We start from the raw sequence: 22,431 nt of genomic DNA on the forward strand, positions 1-22,431 counted from the left end.
CTTTAATTCGAGCCTGTAAACCTGTATATGTCCCTGACATATTGCTGGCATTGTCGTACGACTGACCTCTGCAATTAGTAAGGTCAATAGAATGTCTGGTCAAAATATCTATTACAGCTTCGGCTAGATTTTCAGACTTGTGACTTGGATTTGACAGAAACGAAAGAAACCGTTTAACAAGTTTACCCTCTTTATTCACGTATCTTAACACATAAGATAACTGATCAGTATGCGAAATATCTGGAGTTGAATCAATTATTACGGAGAAATATTTACTTTGTTTTATGTCTTTAATAATTTCTTTTCTCACTCTATCAGCAAGTAGTTCAATAACTTCATCAAAAATTGTTGAAGGCAAGTAGCTTTTATGACCTTTCCCCGGACTTCCAAACCATTCAATGTCTTCTGCTAGAAATGGATCAAACTCGGAAATAAGCTCTAAAGACATCATGTATTGCGCGTTGTTCAGAGAATTGAATTTTTCTTCGTGACTACGTAAAGGAAGCCCGCGACTTGTCAACTTCTTTACGACAGAAAAAACTCTTCTTACACTGTGACTTCTGAATATGTGATTGAAGATGGTTCTCCAAGGTCCCAACAGGTTTCTGCATTTCTGCATTGTACGCAGTTTTTGTGTCCAGAATTTTCATGTGATGCTAGAATATTTGAAATGTTTTTCCAGTCTGAAATGCCCTGAGTTTCTATCTTTGTTTTGCCTTTGAACAACCTACATGATGCACAGTACACGGCGCCAGTGCAACACAAATATACCACATAATTCCGCAAAATCGATTCGCAATTCACAAGTTTACGAAAACAAAACAAACAAACAAAGAAATCACTCTTATTTAAGAATCTTGTCTGGCCTAATATGAATCTCTGCAATTTAGAAATATCGTTTTCAGTATTCTGATTAATTCCGTGTCTTAGAAGAATGTCAATTGTAGAATATTTCAGACACCACTCGGCACGATCGTCACTAACGAAATTTGCACTCTCACTGTCACAATCACTAATTCCTACGAACTGAGGAGACACTACTTTAAGTGTACTTTCTTCATACACTAAACCCACAATATTGTCAACATTTTTCGTTTCACAGAGTTCACCCGATGTAACCGCTTCCATATCAGTTACTGAGCTGCTTTCGGAAATCACTTGTTCAGTTCGCCTAAAAAATGTATCCAGTGTAAAAAGCATTTTCTTTAAGGTTGCTTCTCCTTCACGCTGAAAAAAAAAAAAAAAAACACCAAATCGCAAACGCACTAACAACCAACTGAATGCACCTGAAAAATACGGTAAGGCAAAAACTAGTTACATCGAATTAGATATCTGCGTAATTATTTATTGCAAAGCGCCAATACTCGTCTGCATATAACAGAAGTATCTCCGAGTAGATTAATAACACGGTTAAAAAAAACAACCACTTTTTAGGCCCATGCGAAAGATGCACTAACTCACTTAACAGCAATTTAAAAAATGACCGACTGTATTTTCTTTCGCTCTGTATTTTATATATATATTTTAAAAAAGACTGACATTGTACAGGCAATGCGACTATGCGAGTTTCAAGCAATCAGTCTTCTTTGTCGCCTGGCCATTGGTTTCAGAATGGTGGTGACAAATCAACGGTTTATTTACAAAAACAAAACAGCAAGATTGGGTGGGCGGCTTGCATTATTGTCATTGCAAGCGATAAAAGTCACAGCACAGATTAAAAAACAAAGTGATTGACGCCTCAATTCGAATCTGAAGGAAGCAGAGCAGACGGAACATCTCGATAACACATATGATATATACAATACACCAAGGTTTCTTCCGTATGAAGCGAAAGTGTTACAAACCATTGATTTGAAACATTTGTTTCAAAGCTCTAAATTGTTACTGCGTACGTAAGACATTTTTATATTCTGGAGAAATGATTTGCCGCCCTCAAGAGTTGCCGCCCCTAGGCACGTGCCTAGTGGGCCTATTTGGTAATCCGCCACTGGCTGTAGACATATTTCTGAGTATATACTGATAAGTATTGTACTAATTATTGCATTTGGAAAGTTCATAATAGTATAATGTTGGCGCAGTTTAGAATTTTTCCCTTTCCTATCTATACTATTATATAAAAGTGACTCGCTTATCAACATAAAAGGCCTTATACTGCTATTGCTAGAAACATAAAATTTTGGACAGGGAACTCGCTCGCCACGAAAACAAGATACAAGAAAGGGTTTTATAAATACATATCCTAAGAGAGATGTAAACAGGGTTCAAATCTTTTTTCCAGAGATAGAACTTCACATATAAGTTTCCCATTAAAGATAACTGAACTTATGTTTCAGCGGTTTTTGAAAATTCCGCTCTTAAATAGTGAAAAAAGGGCAATTTCTATCTTCCAAATTTCAACTATTCATTGTGAAACTGCCAAATGTGAGGATTTACTCAAGTTAGAGGAGTGGAATTGGCATTTAAAGCATAACTAAAAATAAGAGAATATACAAGGTGGCCCAAAAGTAGGTATACAGCCCGAACCGATGGCAGAACTTTCTTTGTCTTTCTGCAATGAGCTTTTGTAAGTCAAAAATTTTCTGCAGAAATTCCAAAATAAAAAGTCAAGATCAAGTATTTTGAACTATACGATGTGAATAAACACACAAAAAAACACGTTTTATTTTTCAACTGCATAGAACTTGCGTCGAAATTCCGACAGAGAAGTCAAATTGTCTCATCAATTCTGCAAGGTCCCAAACACGCACTTGCCCGCCCAAACAGCAGAAGCTAAAGTTTGACTAGATGGATGGATTGCAATACACTTCAAAGTCCGATAATGTCCAGATCGAGTATTCACATTTTCCCACTAGGTAAGTCAATTACATAAATGTCATAATCTCCTTGACATGATGTCACTTTCGTTTTGTAAAGAAAATAGAAAATAACATCAATCGTCAGTTTCAGCAGAAGAAACACTTGTGATTGTTAAAAATACACTTTACGCAACGTAAAAAAAAAGTTCAAACTATATTCATGCGAGTCGTCCGTGCATTTAAGACACCTACACATAGCAGTCCTGTTTTTATACTTTTCTGTTGACTATTTTTTTCTTTCTCTCTGGCAATTTTTCTGCACAGACGCGACAAATTTTCTGCGATCACATCGCAGATCGCGACATGTTTTGCTATGGGGCAGCCCGGTACTGATCAATTCATTGCTTTTTATATAATTTCTTATTGTTATCCATAAGATAGACTTAGTTTCTTTATTATTTGTTCTTAAAGCCTTTTTACTTATATCTTAAACTCAGAATAGCCGTGGTAAATAAACCCATAAGCTAGAATGTTATATTTGATCAATGCAGGGGTGTATACCTACTTTTGGGCCACCCTGTATGTTTCTACAATTTAGCTTCTAATGGGGAAAGTAAACAATTTCTATAGTATTGACATTTATGATTCTTTACACAGAAAAACTTTATGTGAGTATTCGTTTTTAAGTTGGAGGTAAGAAGTCTGGTACATAAACTTCTAACTACAATTAATCAAAAACGTGTTTCTGCCTTTACAAAACTTCGGCTCCTCAAGAAGACGCATTTCCAGTATTAAAATGGTCGATTCTTTATTTAGAAAATGCTTAATGTGAGTCATTCGTTTAAGTCATAGGCGTGAAATTCGATACATAAACAAATAATAAAAAAATAAGTAAACATGTATTGCGACGTTTTCGACAATTCCGCTTCTAAAAGGGATTTTTTTTTTTTTACAATGCTCAAGTTTCCCGTTTTATGTTGATTTAAATCTTATTCTTCTCTTATTGGACACTTCTATTTGTTCTATTATGAGCATTCGTCATTTATCCTAGTAAAAATGTTTAGATAGACACCAAACTGTCGAACTAAATTTAGGGACGGAGCTCCTTTCGTGGTTAAGCGATTAGCAGAGTGGTGGATTTAGCTCGGAGCCGGGGGTGCCTGGGCCGCCAGTTTTTTGAGTGACAAAAATAATTTAAGATATTATTTATATGTTTTTAAAAGTTTATAGTAAACTCCTGATATAATATCATAATTGGATCTGGCTGCCCACTCCAGTCTTTACCTTCTATAACCGCCACTGGGTTATCATATGCGCCTTCGGCATGAGAGACCAGGGTTCGGATTCCCGGCGAGAGCTTATGTGGTTCGGATTCCACATTAATCTCATATAGCCTCGCTACTGAAAGGAACGCTGAACTCAAAATTAATTTCATTTAAGAAGGCCAGGAAGTCGCTCGGGGGCCCGGGCTCCCATTTACCCCCTGGGTACAGTCTTGACGTTGTCAAACACAAAATGTTCTCGTTTTGGTGGAAGAAGATAGTACTCCTGAGCCGGTAGCCAGCCCAAAAATGCATGGGGGCGGTAGAAGTTAGGGGGGCCGGAGTTCATTTATTTTTGTATGAGAAGAAAAAAAAGTCAGAGATTGGTAAATTTCTCCTTTCCCTTTAACTTTCGAAAGGAAAAGTAGGCTTCTGAATTTGTTCCGAGGCCTATGTATTTTAGATGCTAGGCATAAACACGTATATTGAAGCAAGCTTCTATACTGTAATTACAATATATTACACTGCAGAAACTAGGAACATAAAGTTTCCTTCTTTTTATTCTGTACTGATCTTCCGCATTTATTTCCATTAGATTAATTTATTTTTCTCTCTCGCCTTTATCCATTGACTGTATTTATCTTCTTGTTCGAACTTGGTAAATAGAGAACGCGATATTTAACGAATGCAGACTAGAGGGAAGCACTACTACGATTTGTGCAGTACGAAAGTAATTACTTCGCTGAATTGCTAACAGAGGGCGGGAAGCTACATTATATGAACAGTTCCTATCCCTGTCATGCAAGTGTTTTACTGCGCCACAGGTAGATGGCAGCACAATCCTTTTAAATAGAGACGAGCGGTCGATACACATATGAGTTTATGGTTTCTTTTTTTTTTTTTTTTTTTATCGTTTATGAAGATTCAAGCATTGATTCTATAAAGACTTCGAGTATGATATTACTATTTTTTTATTTGATTTTCTTTAAAGACGTTCATTGCTCTAACGTACAAATATTTCTGTGTTTTCCTCTGAATAGCTCGATATCAAATTAGTCGTATAGCAAATATAGCAGTGTCATACACTACAAAACTGAGCGATAGATTTTAAGTTGGAGTTTAAATACAGAAACATTTAACCAGTAATCGATAAGAATCAATGATGATGCCAGCTTTAATTCTTAGGAGGTCTACATGTCTGGGGGAAAACAGAAACCACTGAGGCGCTCGTTGCCCATCCCACTGATAAGCTACCAATACACTTCGTAGGCTAATGGGTGACATAATTTGAATTGTTAATAATGAAAATTAAATTGAAAATACGTCGACTCAAAATAGTTTAAGCATATGTTAGCCAAACAACTTGCAGTAATTTATCCAACCTTTAACTTTGCACTATTCCCAATCAGGGGCATGGTGGGTCAGTGGTTTGCCGGTGAGTGTAGTGGAGCAGTCTGAGGTGTTAGAGTGACGATCGTGAGGTAAAACCCATTGGGGGCTCGATTCTCTCGTAGTAGGAAGGGTGGAATTTTAACTACTCTCAATGTTTATGCGTTCGTATTCCTGTCGAGTCCTGTAGCCCTCAACACTGGTACGGCCATGGGCGGCGATTAGGGGGGGGGCAAGAGGGGGCAGTTGCCCCCCACTTTTTTGAAGTGACGACCAATTTATATAGTTTGATTTGGAAATGTAAACAGGGTGTCCACACAATTTGGAGAAAAGATCTCTGACTTTTCCCTGACTTTCCATGACGAAAGTTCCATATTTCCCTGACCCCTGAATAACTTAAAAATATAGAAAAAAAAAAAGAATCCCCAGCCTCCACACTCCCCATAGTTGTCCTTGTTCTCTTCCACTTCTGTTTCTTTCTTTTTTCAATTTTCTTTCCAAACGAATGTAAATTTACAACATGTGCAATAGGCCAATATTGATCAGGCCTACATATTTCACAAAATGTAAAGTTACAAACGAAAGTATCCACTATACAGAGTACTTAAGATATGGAAAAAAATTACACATTATATGCTTACACATTATAATACCAATTACACAGCATTATAATATTGCCTATAGTAATAAACAGTTCATACATGATTTTACTGATTATTAAAAAAAAAATATGTAATACACACACATTACTTTTGCTTGTGCAGTTGTTAAATGCAACCCATTTAGAAATTTGTTTTCATCCTTTCTCGCATAGTTTCCTTCTAATTGATCTGAATATCCTTCTTGTTGTCTCTGCAGTTTAATTTTCTTCCCTTCTTCCTCCAGCTCCTTTAGTTGTTGCTGAATCTTCCGTTTCTCTCTCCTCTTCTCGTCTCCAGCATTTATTTCTCTTTTCTTTTCAAAATACACCTGATATTGTCTCATTGAACTTCTCACTGAATTTATCATACTTTTTGTAATTATTAATCCTGATTACCCACCTATTCCCATCACAGAATCATACATGATCCGTTGAGCCACCAGAGATTCTTCTTGTAAGTTGTTAACAATGAGAATTTTATTTATTGTAAAACCACTTTCAAAAAATGCGTTTCCGTGAAAGAAGATAAAACACAATTTCATAACTGAACATAAGTCAAAGAAGTTCTTCCCATTTCCTAAGACTGAGTAAAAAACACTCATCAGTCAAATACCATCTCTGTCATTGGCTATGAATTCATTCGAGTGTTCCTTAAATTTTTCAATCTGAGCTTTCACTGTGAGCTGGAGATGCTGCTTCTTCGCGTTCTCAGCCACTTGTCCAGATATCATCTCGGCATCATGCAATTCTTCTAGAACAGCGTCTACCTTTTTGAGCAAATATGCCTGGATGCAGTTAGATGTGTTTCTCGCAGAAAATTAGTTTCAACAACTATATCAGAAAACACTGACTCCCTCAATATTATCATTGAGAACACCACATTTTGCATTCAGTAACAGTAAAGAAATCATAAATTCAGTAATTGAACAATGGACCTAAATCGATTTTTTCCTGACTTTCCCTGACCAATCTGCCATTTCCCTGACTTCACCTGATACATTTTTACTTCCCTGACTTTCACTTATTTTCCAGGATGTGGACACCCTGGTAAAGGTTTTGTATGTACAGTATTACTGTTTCATAGAAAAAACAAATGGTGCCATATGATATTTACCGTTGCGTGAGTACGTATTGGTTATTTGTCTTCCCTGGAAAGCTACAGGAATTGCGTTTTAATTGCAGTTCAAAGCAATTAATATTGGAATTGCATATTTCTTTAAATGCCATAGCATATGCTTGCAGTACTTACTGTATTTCATTTTCTAAGAGAAAATACATTCATTTAATGGCATGTGTGGAATTAAAAGTATAAGTTGTTCATTAATTCCCAGTTTCAATATAACTTCTGCAAAACAAGCGTTATTGTTCATTACTATTATTAATATTATCCCTTCTATTTATTTGTTTTGCAAATTTATTAAATAATCTGATCACACAATTTTCCAGACAATTTTAAGATGTTCATGAGCAAGAACTCACATCTCTTCTTACACTTTCGTTGTTTAAGAGTATAAAGGGCTAGTACCTACCTGTATTACTCTTATGAATTTAGGATACTTAATAAAATAGAAATACGATATGCGGTATTTTAAGTGAAAAAAGATAATATCCTAGTAGTTATACAACCTTTCATCAAACAGTGTTAGAAACAACCAGGAAATCTAACATTCATATACAATTGCTCAGATCATGTCTTGCCCCCCCCCCACTTTTAACGTCCAACCGCCGCCACTGGGTACGGCACAGAGAAAATGTGAAAGTGGAAGCTTTATATATATATATATATATATATATATATATATATATATATATATATATATATATATATATATATATAACGGTAGAGCGCTTGCCTCTAGTGCGTGAAGTTCCTGGTTCAACACCCGGCCAAGTAAGCTTGTGGTAGGTAACATCATGTCAGCGGATTTTCTCGGAGTACTTCCACTTTCTCATTACACTAATTTATCCATTATCATTTACTTGCTTTAATCATCCATCTCTCTTAGCCTTAAGGGCATAATCGTGAGGAACGGACAGAATGGCAGGAGGACAAAATGGCAGGGGACATAATGGCAGGAAATAATGGCAGGAGGACAAAATGGCAGAGGACGAAATGGCAGGCGGACGAAATGGCAGGGGACAAAATGGCAGGCGGACGAAATGGCAGGAGGACAGAATGGCAGGAAGTTAATTTGAATTGTCGGGTTTGAACTATTGTGTTTCTTGCTTGATAAATGAAGATTTCAACATAAATTTTCGATTTATTCATTATGCTCCAAAATTCGAACTGCTAATAATATTTCAATTCTAATTGACAGTCGTCTACAAACACCTTACTATTGCAAGCTTTCTATTCATACCAACAGTGTCTTAATGAAAGAAATTAGTTTTAGTTGTTTTCTTTTTTATATATATTATTTAAGATGTTTTCGGGTATTACTAGAAGGAAGTAGCTTTTATCTTTATTTCTCACTGTGATCTATATATGCTCAAGTGAAGACAAACAGTTTCAAAAGTTATTGAAGTTACTTGCAAAACATTTTAAGTAACAAGCAAAAAAAAAAAAAAAAAAAAAAAAAAAAAAATCCTCCATATTAACTTGCGAATAAGCTAACCTCGGTATTGTACAAAGAATCAGATACTTTCTGTGGGAAAGAAAACGAATTAAAATTGGTCGATTCGACTCGTTCCGAAGTTTTTGACGAGAGGATATGTAGAATGTGTACTCATTATTTTCTGGTGACTGTCTCTAATATTTTTAAGTCTATAAAATATGCATAGGGACAAATTCAAGGGAAGCTCGGGGCAAAAATCATCGGAGGAAACAAATTGTAGAGTACTCACAAGAAACACTAGAACTTTCGGTAGACATAGGATCTTCCGTTTTCAAAATATAGGATATGATTAATTGGGAAGCAGGAAAATTCGGTGTAGGAAAATTCGGTGTACGGAAAACTCGGTGTGGGGAATGTTAGGTGTAAGGAAAGATTCGTTGTAGTAGGCCGTAGGATTTATTAAAAACTCAACTTTGAGGATAAATGAGCGTATTTGTTTGAAGTTCAAATTTTGTGTAGAAGTACTTTTACTGTCTACTATCATTTTTACTGTTTACTGTCTACTTTATATTGCTTTATATTGAATTGTGTTCCTGAAATTATTTGAATTCTAGATTTCGACGGATTTTAACATTTTATGGCCCTTACATGACGAGAAATTTGTTTTTCGAAGTCCGTTCGTGTGATTTAGCGAAGCGACCATCGCTACCAATCGGCATTTAATTTAAAACTTAAGTTCTTATGCTGTTTTGGAGGATGCCTCCTAGAATTTTCTACTTCTAAACAAATGTAGGTTACTGGATGGGTAAAGTTGAAAATTGTAGATTTTTCAAAAATGTTCTGACGATTTTATGTCTATTTTATAAATGAATATTTAAATCTAAATTCTTCAAAAATGACATTGTTTGTTTATGTTACTCAAAGGTGTAAAAATAAATGCCTCAACTAAAGTATCTATGGCTGATTGGAGAAGTCAATAAGGAGTCAATAGGGTTGCAGTACTTGTTTACCTTAACTTATGGCAAACAAACTAAAGTGTCTGATTGGATGAGAAGTCAACTATTTGTACAACTATTATCTGATAAAACTATCCTGCTTTATATTGCCCTTTCCACTAAGACTTTTTTGATCAATATATTTTTTGCATCTTACGTATGTATATACAGAGTGATTCTTTTAAAACTCACGGATTTCATTTGGCTCTAGAATTTCTAACTGAAGTCCGATTTTCATGCGGTTTACTGCAAATCATCAAGGAAGAATGGGAGATTTATGGGACTACGTTTACTGGTTTAAATTCATCTGGGGTAATATAGAGCAGGCCGCAAGAAAAACAGCAAATATTCGCCATTGTAAGTTACAGTTCGAATGAGATATTGGATATTTGAAGCGAAATTGAAGAATACAAATTAAGTGTTAGTGGTAACACACATAAATCACATGTTGAATAGAGAATTCTTGGGTCACTTAGAGTCAGGGGCGGATCCAGGACCGACTTCTGGCGGGGGGGCGGGGGTTGTCATACTGCTACTTTTAAGGGCTTCAAACTTTGGTATGGGTTTTATTTATATATATAAAATAAGAAAGGTACCTCTTCTGGGGGGGCGATCGCTTCCCCCCTGGATCCGCCTCTGCTTAGAGTCGGTAACTGACATCTTCCACAACATCCGCCAGCGAGGTCCGATCCTTTCCTGTCTTCCTCAGAAGCGATCCTGTTTCTTGCAATTTATTCACTAACAACCATATTGTAGAGGATATCAGACTAAGCGCCTATTTTGAATTCTCCCTGTATGTAGTTATTTTGTTTTTCAAACAAGAAATTGTAATTATTAAATAATAAAGAAGAGACTTCCCTATGTTGTCACCTCATCCCAATACAAATTCATGCTTACCATTCTCTTCCTAGTTTCCGTAACTTCACCAAAACAAACTCAGCCACGCCGTTTCAGCAATTAAACTTCCCTATTGACCAAGATAATTATGATGAGCTAGTCATCCACGTGCGGAGCACCAGGAAGAAGCGAAAGCTAGGAAGTAGAACAAAACCAGGGGACACGGAACCCTCGAGGTGAGAAGTGTGACAGGAGCCGCCAGAAACACACTTTGGACCCTATTCAGAAGAGTCGTCGTAACAGCAATTGAGAGACAGTCGGCACGCCTGGGCCCTCACCATCCATTGCATGACAGAGGTGTCATTCCAAAGAGGCCAGGACATCTGGGAGCTGTTGCCCTGAGATCGAGAGGTTCTTCACTCTCGAACGTGAGGTCCAAGATCGATACCAGACGGAACCACTCAACGGATTGGAGGATAAGGCTTCACCCAATATTTGAAGAGGCTCATCACATCGAAATGGCTGAGGTACAGTAAACCCTTTCCTTTCCTAACCTTTGCGTCTCTGTGATTTCTTCTATTAGAAAACATGCATTTCATTTCACTCATCCCCAATTAATTACTTCAGCGCTGTACTGCTCAGATCCCCACGTACTTTCTCTCTTGCCATGCGAAGTGCTATCCCCACATTCTTTCAGTAAAGAACTGATAATTGAGCAAATAACTGTGGTTGTAACCCCACAGTACAGTACAGCAAGATGGTGGAGATGTGGTCCTTCACTTTGTGAAGATTTTTGAGGCCTTTGCCTAGCATTTAGGAATTTTTTTTCTCCTAATATAGAAATGCAGCTTCTGTGAGACATTGTTATTATAAATTCCGAACCATAAGACTTTTAAATTAACGTCAATCCATCGATTTTTATCGTATCATTTTTTATTACAATTCTGTTACATCAAACCATGTCTTTCTTATTATTTATTATTATTATTTTTTTTGAATTGACGCAAAGATTGGGTTTATTTTAACTTTAAGTATGTTGTGTTGACACTGATTTTATATGCATGTTTACTTAGCATTTTCTGCATGTTTCGATTATTAGCTGAACAGTATCTACAACCTTTTGATGATCTAAACGATATTTCCACTACGCAGTACTTTGAACCCATAATTTGTTCATCACCGATTGCCATTCCAGTTACTAGAAATTTTTATACCAATCTTAAAGACAATTTGCATTTATCTACCCCAGTTTCAAGTATTTCTTATTCTTTCACACCGGACAGTTTAAACATGGCCCAGAATAATAGTGAGAATGTAGAAGGTTCATTGACCTCGATTCATACGATAGTGAGGCCCGAACCATTTTATGCTAAATTAGGAGAAGACATCAGGCGGTATTTGCAGAAATACGAGGCTATTGCCTCCATCAATAATTGGACAGGCATAAGAAAAAAGCTAATACTATGTACATTGATGAAGGGTCCGGCTGAATTTTGGATGGACAATACTTCCAAAAAACCCGAATTTGCTAATTGGACTTACGATGAGTTCAAAGCGAAATTAATAGAAGCTTTTGGGAGCAACACCATGCCTCAGTTGACAGAAAGTGAAATGCGTGCTCGCGAACAAGGAGAAACTGAGAGCATATCTGATTATGTTTATTCTAAACTCAACCTCATTTTGAGGGTAGACCCTCAAGCCCCCCCAGCGAAACAAACACAATTAATCATAGAAGGTTTGCAACCTGAGTATTTTAGGGCCGTAATTCGTAAGGAATATGATTCAGTTGAAAAACTGATATCAGACTTAATAACTGAGGAAAAAACAAAGATCTTATTAGAACGGAAAACCATCGAGAAATACATTAAGCGTAATTCGTCAATATTGCAGTCTTCATTAGTTTCTAGTAATACGAATGTTGACCCGATGAATACGCATTCTTGCTCTCAGCCTACCACACAGTCCAGAGCTGTTGAGAAAATTTCTGCTCAGAAAAATGCTGACGCGCATGTAAACTCTCAGGTCCCTGACTCCAATGCACTGCAGCAAATACAGCAACAGTTAGAGAAACTTTCTTTAAATATTACGTCTCTCACTGCAAATCAAGGTCAATCGACAAACACAGGAAATGCAAGTTCATCTTTTCGTGGTAATAACAGAGGAAGAAGAGGCCGAGGTAGAGGGGGAAACCAAGTTCGCTACTACAACAATTATGCTCAAAATCAAGGGAGTAATAGTGACAGGGGTAACGCGATTGACAATAACTCGAGTGACCAGGGTTCAAGCCCCGCTGTGGGAACTTCTAAACCACCACGTTCTCCTATTGTCTGTTGGCGCTGCCAAGGATTAAATCATATAGCCCGAGATTGTCGCGCATTTTTAAACGAAGAAACGGAATAGTTGGTCGGGACACAACTATTCGTCATTCTGTGTTACAAGTCCCTATATTCAAGGAATCAGAACTCCCATACATTAATATTAGAGCAGGGAGCGTGTACACTCCATTGTTAATCGACTCAGGATCACAAGTTTCTTGTCTCCCTGAAAATTTAGTTCCTAAAGGAGCAAAGAAAATAGCAATTACTACAAAATTAAAGGGAGTGACGGGCAACACAATTGAAGTATCTCATATTGTTTTTTTGCGTTTCTACATAGGAAAAAAGAGCTTTACGCATCCGTTCAGAATAATTCCTCGGTTTCCATTTAAGCCTTTGCTTGGTCAGGATTTCTTAACATCCCACAATGTTTTCCTGGATTTTCAAAACAATATTTTTTCAGTTAATAGATTTGGGAAACCACCTGTAAACCAGCTTCCACGTAATAACAATGAGGGTGTAATTTCTGAAACTTTAAAAGAGAAATTAGCGTCTCTTTCTAAAGCTATTTACACACTTTCTGAACGCATAGTGCTTCCAGCGAAAACGCATACTCGAGTTTCTCTCACTAAACGTTATGACATAGGAGGGAATAAGAATCTTTTAGTGCCAAATATTTCTTTGCAGAATAAATTAGAAATTTTTATTCCTTCTTGTGTGTTGTCACCATCTCAGCCTTGTGTATGGATTACGAATCCTACTGTTAAAGACATAACGTTAAACGAGGGTCAAGAAATAGGGTTAGCCGAAGAATTTGAAGAAATATCAGAGGAAGACTCTGCTTATCTAGTAGGTCAAATTCAGGAGGAATTGTCACCGGAAATTTTAGAAAAAAGAAAACTGTTTGACAGGTCACAAATTCAGGTTAACCCCGAACTTTCTGAAAGTGATAAAGAGAAATTTTATGATCTCGCTTATCGTTATAGTGATATTTTCATGTGGCACGACCAAGATTTTTCATTTGCTAAGGATTATGAATATCAGATCCAGCTCAAAGACCACACGCCCATTTGTAAACCAGCCCTACCTATACCGTACCATTTGCGCGCTGTAGTTAAAAAACAGCTGGATAATTTATTACAAAGAGGGATCATTTCGAGAACTATATCCCCATGGAACTCACCTATTCTCTTAGTTAAAAAACGAACAGGTGATTATCGTTTTGTTTCTGATTTTCGGGCTGTAAATGTAAACTGTAAGGTGGATTCCTTTCCGATTCCTAGCATGGAGGACGTGTTAAATCGTGTTTCTGGAAAGAAATATATTACAATGTGTGACCAAAAAGATGCCTTCTTCCAAATCCGCATTACAGAAGATAGCAAACCAATCACAGCATTCTCTGTTCCGGGAGAGGGTTCCTTTCATTATAATGTGGTTCCCCAGGGATTACTTTGTTCTTCTGCGGCGTTGAACCGGCTCATAAAACTGACATTAGCCGATATTCCATCGCCCCATATATTGAATTATCTAGATGACTATTTTATAGTAGCTGACACCATACCGGAAATGTTAGAATTATGCACATTACTTTTTGATGCTTTTCGCAAGCGAGGTTTAAAATTGTCTCCAAAGAAAACCAAGTTTGCACAGACTTCTGTAGTTGTTCTTGGACATAAAGTAAATAAATATGGTATTTCTGTTTCTGACAAAGTGATTGACACTATAAAATGTTACAAACGTCCAAAAACTAAAAAACAACTCAAATCATTTTTCGGCACTTGTAGTTTCGTGAGACGCTTTGTAAAGAATTTCAGTGAAATTTCAGCTCCTCTCTTACAATTACTTAAGCGTGATGCTACATATAGCTGGAAAAAGCCACAACAGGATGCTTTTGAAAAACTCAAAGAAGCAATCATAAATTCACCAACTTTAATGAACTATCACCCCAACAGACCATTATTTTTGTACACGGATGGATGTAAATCTGGGGTGGGGGCGGTTGCTAAGCAACCAATTGATGATAACCCTAACAGTGAATTAGTTCCTATTGGGTATTGTTCCCGGTCTCTAAACGCCACAGAAAAAAATTACTCAATATATGAGATTGAGCTTCTTGGGGTGCTATATGCACTACGTTCTTTTCGTTACTGGCTCATCGGAAGACATTTTTTTCTAAAAACAGACTGTAGAGCGATCACATTTCTGAAACAATCTAAAAATGTTAGTGGCAAGCTAGCTCGGTGGCTTTCTCAACTAGAACAATTTGACTTTACAATATCCCATGTCTCAGGAACCGCCAATATAGAAGCCGATAATATCAGTCGTTTTGCTTCCAATAAAAGAGATCTCGAAGATGAAAAGTTAAGTTCAGAGGACCCCTGTGTTTTTTTTCTGGAAGATAACACCGATATTAATATTAGCGAAGCTCAGAGAAAAGATAATGTTCTTAAGCACATTATTGACTGGCTTGAGGGCAAATCTAAAGACAATCAGTATGAAAGACAAGCTTCCTGTTATGAATTGCGCAATAACATTCTTTACAGAAAAAACAAAACACCTATGGGTATGAACTACTTGCTTGCCATTCCTTTGTCATTGCGGGAAACAGTTTTTAAGAAGTGTCATGAGGAGATTTTGGGAGCCAATCACTCTGCTTTTAGTAAAACATATAAATTATTAGTTAACACTGTATATTTTCCTGACATGAAACGCTTTGTATATAGACGCTGTAGAGAATGTCTTCACTGCCAAATGTTAAAGAAAAGAGTTGGTTTGAGTTATGGTAAGCTGCAAACTCACCCTAGTGTTATGCCCTTTTACCGGCTTTATTTGGACGTAGCTGGGCCTTATTGCACTAACAATATTTTGAAACACAAATATTTTGTGGTCTGTGTGGATGAAGCCACAAGATTTTGTATAACAGCTAGTATTCCAGACACCACTGCCAATACTTTGGCATCATTCCTTTTTAATGACGTCATTTTAAAATATGGGTTATTTTATGAACTCTGCCTAGACAGGGCAGCTGCTTTTACAAGCGCCATATTTAAGGAATTGTGCAATATTTGTGGTGTTACGTTGAAATTTGCAGACGTGAAAGCACATTTTTCTATTGGGCTTGCTGAGGTAACAATACGTAATTTGGAACAAAAATTGAAGCTCAACATTGACCCAGATAATTCAGGAAACTGGGTGGAGTTACTTCCCAAGGTTACATTCAGCCATAATATTTCTATTAACACAAGTATGGGATACTCCAGTTTTGAATTACTCCATGGTTTCAAACCAAGGTTAATACATCAAGCTATGTTTGACACACAGTGTCAATTTCAAGACAACGCAGTCAGGCTATCTCATCTTAATGATATTCGAGAGCAGGCTGCTGAAAAATTATTCAAAAGGTTCCAAACTTCTGCGAAATCATATGACAAGCGTCATAAACAAGTGCAATTTCAGAAGGGAGATCTTGTTTGGATATATGTAGATAACATGAAACGGGGCCAGACACGTGCTTTCACTGGGAAATACATTGGACCAGGTGAGATACAGGGCAAGAATAACGAAAATAGTTACTTCGTTAAATTCACTACTGGCACAGGAAGACAGAAGATAGACTCCATTACGGTTGACCGTCTTAAGAAATATTACCCTCCGTCGCCTCTGGACGAGTTAGGAGATCACGACCATCAACGCAAGAAGCCTCCCACCAGTGACGATATTGAAGCCAGAGACTCAGCTATTCAAGGAGAGAACGTACCCCCTGAGGAGAACTGCACAGAAGATGAGGAGGGACGGAATCAGCTGTCTCCACGGAATGATGAAGAGGAAACAGGCTTACCAACATCTAGATTTATTATTGAATTCACTGGAAGGAAAGAGGGAAAGGAAGAAAAAGATGATCAAACTGACAATTACACGTGCCTCAATATCGTTAATGCCATTTCTATGCTCCATTTACCGGCGTGGGATGTCACAGCCAGACGTACGCTACATAATGCACCTAAAGTTCCTTCAAAATTTGGTGTGAACACTGAGATCAATTCTAAAGTAGCTTTGTACCATGGAAGCATTGTAGAACTCCAGGGTGATGCCATTGTAAACCCAAGCAACACGGATTTATTACCCATAGGGGGCGCAGACAGGGCAATAAACTTAGCAGCAGGGCCACAATTAACTCAAGAATGTGCACGCATTGGGAAATTAAAAGAAGGTTCGTGCATAATTACAGAAGGCTTCAATCTTCCAGCTAAACACGTAATACACACTTGTGGACCTAAAGGTGAAAATAGCAAATCATTACAGTCTTGTTACGAGAAAATCTTATTTAGTGTTTTAAACAATGATTTTCGTACAGTTGCATTGCCCACCATTTCAACAGGTGCATTTTTATATCCTAAAACACCAGCATGTCACATAGCCTTAAGAACTGTGAGAAATTTCTTGGAGGAAAATTTGGATTCCATAGATAAAATTATATTTTGTGTTTACGATGTACAGAATAAACGAATCTATGAACATTTGATGCATGAATATTTTCCTGTGGTGTAAAAAAAAAAAAAAAAAAAAAAAAAAAAAAAAAAAAAGTGAGCTTGAGCATATGAGTAAATAAGCTAATCTTATTATTACGATACGTTAGTAATGTATAGTGAAGTATTGATACTCTATTTTTAATAATTTTGAAACTACTTTTTAGTTTCTGTGGGATATTTTCATAATCCTTTTATTTTGAGTATTATTTATTGTGTATGAGTAGTGGGTTGCATGGCAAGTGTTCTTTGAATATGTTTCATATTCTTTCTTGACCTTTTTGTTGGTCGTTTTTTTTCACTGTCAGTGAACCTTCAAGTAACATGGAAATAAATAATTAAAAAAAATATATGTACATATTAGACGAAATAAGGGAAAGAAGCACTCAAATGTTTCTAGTGCTGTATATAGTAGATAATTTTAATATTGTTTTATTATTGCTCATAGCTCTTCACCATGAAGTTAAGAAGTAAACACAGGAATACTGCTTCAAATCTATATTTCATTGTAGAAATAGGCATCATTTCTATTCACCGTTTCAAAGCTTTTTAGGAATTACTGACCTGCTCATCTTTATAACCCTAGTTCTCATGTTATTTGTGTTAATAAAAATCTTCCGATTATTACAAAAGAAACCATCATCTCTTCATCGTACTTTTCCAAGATTTTTGCCTGCTACTGCTAGAAACAACGCCTCAACAGAAACACGCGAGGACTTGCATCACTCCACGCTAGAACTCACTCCGAGAAATATCTCAGCATCGTATTTAAACAATTACATCCCTTATGTGTAACGTATTTTATCTCGTGGTATCCCAGTCATTTAACTAATCTGGAATAGTGCTACTCTTCATATACCGTTACCGAGTAGTCCGCGGTATATCGGACTTTTCAGGCACTTAGTAGAGGAAATGCTACTAACCAAATTAGTTAATCTAATTGTATCCTCCCATATTCTAACACTCCCACGAATATCAATTTTAACTAACACAAACTTTTACGAATACCTAAACTTAGAGAGATTTTACTTTGCATATGTATAATATATATATTATTTATCTTATATGTTATTTATTATTTATAATTTATCTTATTATATTACATATATTCATATATTTATTTTATATATCACAATTTGGTTAAGGAATCATATAATTATTGTATATAAACAAGTTACAATTAATTTTTCTTTCAAATGTCATTTTTTTCCTTCCCACTTAACCCCTCACTTGTATCTCAGCCATAATCTATATTAATAATCCATATTAAAATTATTACACTTACCTCCCATTAAGATTGCATAAGACCACACTTCCTGATGTACTATAAACTAATTCGTTTTATTTTTCTTTCATGTAAAAAAAAAAAAAAAAATCTGAATCAGCGCAACCTTGAATTCTATCCTTCTACATCTTCAGTTTCTACGTAGTAATGGGAGCGTCCGCCAGAGGGCAACCTTCGACAACATATTATAATTAATTCATACCTGACCGCCATCTTAAGGACATTGGAGAATTACTATAGCATCTTTGGGTCATCAACACTCTTCTCCAGGAGAACACTCCGAATTTTTTTCAAAATCGTCGTGGAGAAATAGAGCAGGGAGTGTAGAGGATATCAGACTAAGCGCCTATTTTGAATTCTCCCTGTATGTAGTTATTTTGTTTTTCAAACAAGAAATTGTAATTATTAAATAATAAAGAAGAGACTTCCCTATGTTGTCACCTCATCCCAATACAAATTCATGCTTACCATTCTCTTCCTAGTTTCCGTAACTTCACCAAAACAAACTCAGCCACGCCGTTTCAGCAATTAAACTTCCCTATTGACCAAGATAATTATGATGAGCTAGTCATCCACGTGCGGAGCACCAGGAAGAAGCGAAAGCTAGGAAGTAGAACAAAACCAGGGGACACGGAACCCTCGAGGTGAGAAGTGTGACAGGAGCCGCCAGAAACACACTTTGGACCCTATTCAGAAGAGTCGTCGTAACAGCAATTGAGAGACGGTCGGCACGCCTGGGCCCTCACCATCCATTGCATGACAGAGGTGTCATTCCAAAGAGGCCAGGACATCTGGGAGCTGTTGCCCTGAGATCGAGAGGTTCTTCACTCTCGAACGTGAGGTCCAAGATCGATACCAGACGGAACCACTCAACGGATTGGAGGATAAGGCTTCACCCAATATTTGAAGAGGCTCATCACATCGAAATGGCTGAGGTACAGTAAACCCTTTCCTTTCCTAACCTTTGCGTCTCTGTGATTTCTTCTATTAGAAAACATGCATTTCATTTCACTCATCCCCAATTAATTACTTCAGCGCTGTACTGCTCAGATCCCCACGTACTTTCTCTCTTGCCATGCGAAGTGCTATCCCCACATTCTTTCAGTAAAGAACTGATAATTGAGCAAATAACTGTGGTTGTAACCCCACAGTACAGTACAGCAAGAATATTATGTTTCTGTCTGAGGCAGAACGTGAGGCAAAGTGGTGCTTTTAGTTGTTTCTATAACTATTCTCTGAACTTATAGTTGTAATTGTTTTATTTCTGACGAAAAGTATCAGATTCATTGTGTGATGAAAAGTAGTTCATAGTAATACCCCGCAATAGACATGAAACAGATATTGGACTCAAGGCAAAATAATAATAATAATAATAATAATAATAATAATAATAATAATAATAATAATAATAATAATAATAATAATAATAATAATAATAATAATATAATATTTGCTTTTCTTGAAATAGGTAATAGCATTTTATTCGTTACATTTTATGGTTTTCGTTTTCACAATATGAAGTGTCGTAAATTATCGTAAGTGGTAATATTCAATATGTATTACACCGAATCTACCTTACACCTGAATTCCCCCACACTGAGTTTTCCGTACACCGTATTTTCTGTACACCGAATTTTCCTACACCGAGTTTTCTTACACTGAATTTTCCTACACCGAAATTTCCTACACCGAATTTTCCTAGACCCGATTAATTGTATATATGTCATATGATTAATTGTATATATGTCATATGCAATTTGATATGGTAATAGTATGAACACAAGAAAGATCATTTATCAACGTTTAAAGATACGCAAGTCATTACACAATTTACTTCACTAATAAATATGATTTAAGTGTCGTTATATCAATCTTTCGTGGACTCGTCGTAACCTGGAAGAATTCTGATAAATTCTACATGAAACTAAGACGGAAACTAGGACACATTTTGTACATAAATTTACAAAAAGAGACGAGACTTTTACAAACATTTACGACACGAGACGACAAAACCTGAAGTCTCATCTCGTCTCGAGGGCAACGCTATGAGCAAGCAAGTTAGAAACCAAATATGCACGATCATGATTCCTTTAAGCTGCACTAATGGGGCGTTTACACTTGGTCGATTTAGTCGCATGACTAAAACGATTTAGTCGCACGACTAAATCGACTCGCTGCATTTGCCACTAAATCGAAGCAACTAGGCCGAATCAGATCAATGGATGTGTTCAATTATTTCAACCACAGAAAATAGAACGTCTTTCAATTCAGTTGCCAGTCAATTAGTCGCCTTCGATCAACAAGCGATTAAGTTGAAGTCCCGTTTACACGGTCGATTAAGTTGAAAGTGACGTCAATTCAACTGAATCGAACGCAAATCGACTAAGTGTAAACGCCCCATAAGCTGTAAATATACCCAATATCGCATTGGGGATGAAAGGGGAGCGATTAAAGTGGAATGCCTGATAATTTAAGGTCTCTCATAACTCCAGTGAAATTCAGGAAAAAATCTCTGAATTACGAAAAAAAAAAAAAAAAGAAAACATACAAAATACATTTTCAGGGTAACTCTTACAGCCATTACGTTATTATAAGATTAATGCTACTTCTGAAACTGATTTGATTGAATATGTATTTGGATAACGAAACTACTTTCATAAGTTTTTCAAAGTATCAAGTTTGAGAAGAACGAAGTTTGTCTTCCACTGTTGTTATCTCGTTGCTCATAGATACCAGTGATAAAATAATTGGTTGAAAATCACCCGCCCGCTTCTTACATCAATTAATGAAGAAAATTAATTCTAATATCAGGTACCTAAGTTCAGTATATATATATATATATATATATATATATATATATATATATATATATATATATATATATATATATATATATATATATATAAAACTAGCCTCTTGCAACCATGCGTAGCACATTTTTATACTTACACTTGAAATAAAAATATGACTGGATAAAGACGATTGCCTTTGTCTTTGAATTTCATATGTGAATAACAATATAGGGCTTTTCAGATAGAGGAGGGGAGGGACAGGTTTTATTAAACAAGATCGTACACTTGATATGTCTTAACTATAGGCAACTTGTACTTGCAAGCTTAACTCAGTCTTTTAAAGTCAAACGACAAATACCATTAAGATGCTCAAGAGAATAACGTATCAGAATGATTACATACTATAGACACAAAGATACCACTAGGCTCCCAAGTTTCAAAATTGTATTGTGTGTGAAAGCAGTTAGTAGATTTAATTCTTTGTCACATGGTAGCTAGACCCTGAGAGAAATTCAGAGGGAGTCCACGGGAAAATTTTTTCGTCATAAATAAAAGTTGTACTGCTTAGAATTATTATAAAACCAAGATATCAATCGGAAGATGGTTAAAAAGAAATAAATTTAAGAAAAAAGTTAAGACATGGATAACTGATATTTACCCTCGTTTACGCTCTTGGTTCAATTTAACTGTATTTATATGCTTTGGACATTTGAGGTAGAAATGAATAAATCGAGAACCGTTACCTACTAACAAACACAATAGGTAAAACCTAAAAATACGAGCCCTAGAAGTTATAATTTTTGCCAAATTAACTTCCTGCCATTCTGTCCTCCTGCCATTTCGTCCTCCTGCCATTTTGTCCGCTGCCATTTAGTCCTCCTGCCATTTCGTCCGCTGCCATTTTGTCCTCCTGCCTTTATTTCCTGCCATTATGTCCCCTGCCATTTTGTCCTCCTGCCATTCTGTCCTAAATTCATAATCGTGGAAAGTTAAACTAAAAGATTTCATTTCCTTTCGCTCACAATTTTATCTCTTTCGTG

The sequence above is a fragment of the Thermobia domestica genome, chromosome 3 (assembly GCF_964235325.1).
Source record: "Thermobia domestica chromosome 3, izTheDome1.hap1.1, whole genome shotgun sequence".
In the NCBI taxonomy this organism is placed as follows: domain Eukaryota; kingdom Metazoa; phylum Arthropoda; class Insecta; order Zygentoma; family Lepismatidae; genus Thermobia; species Thermobia domestica.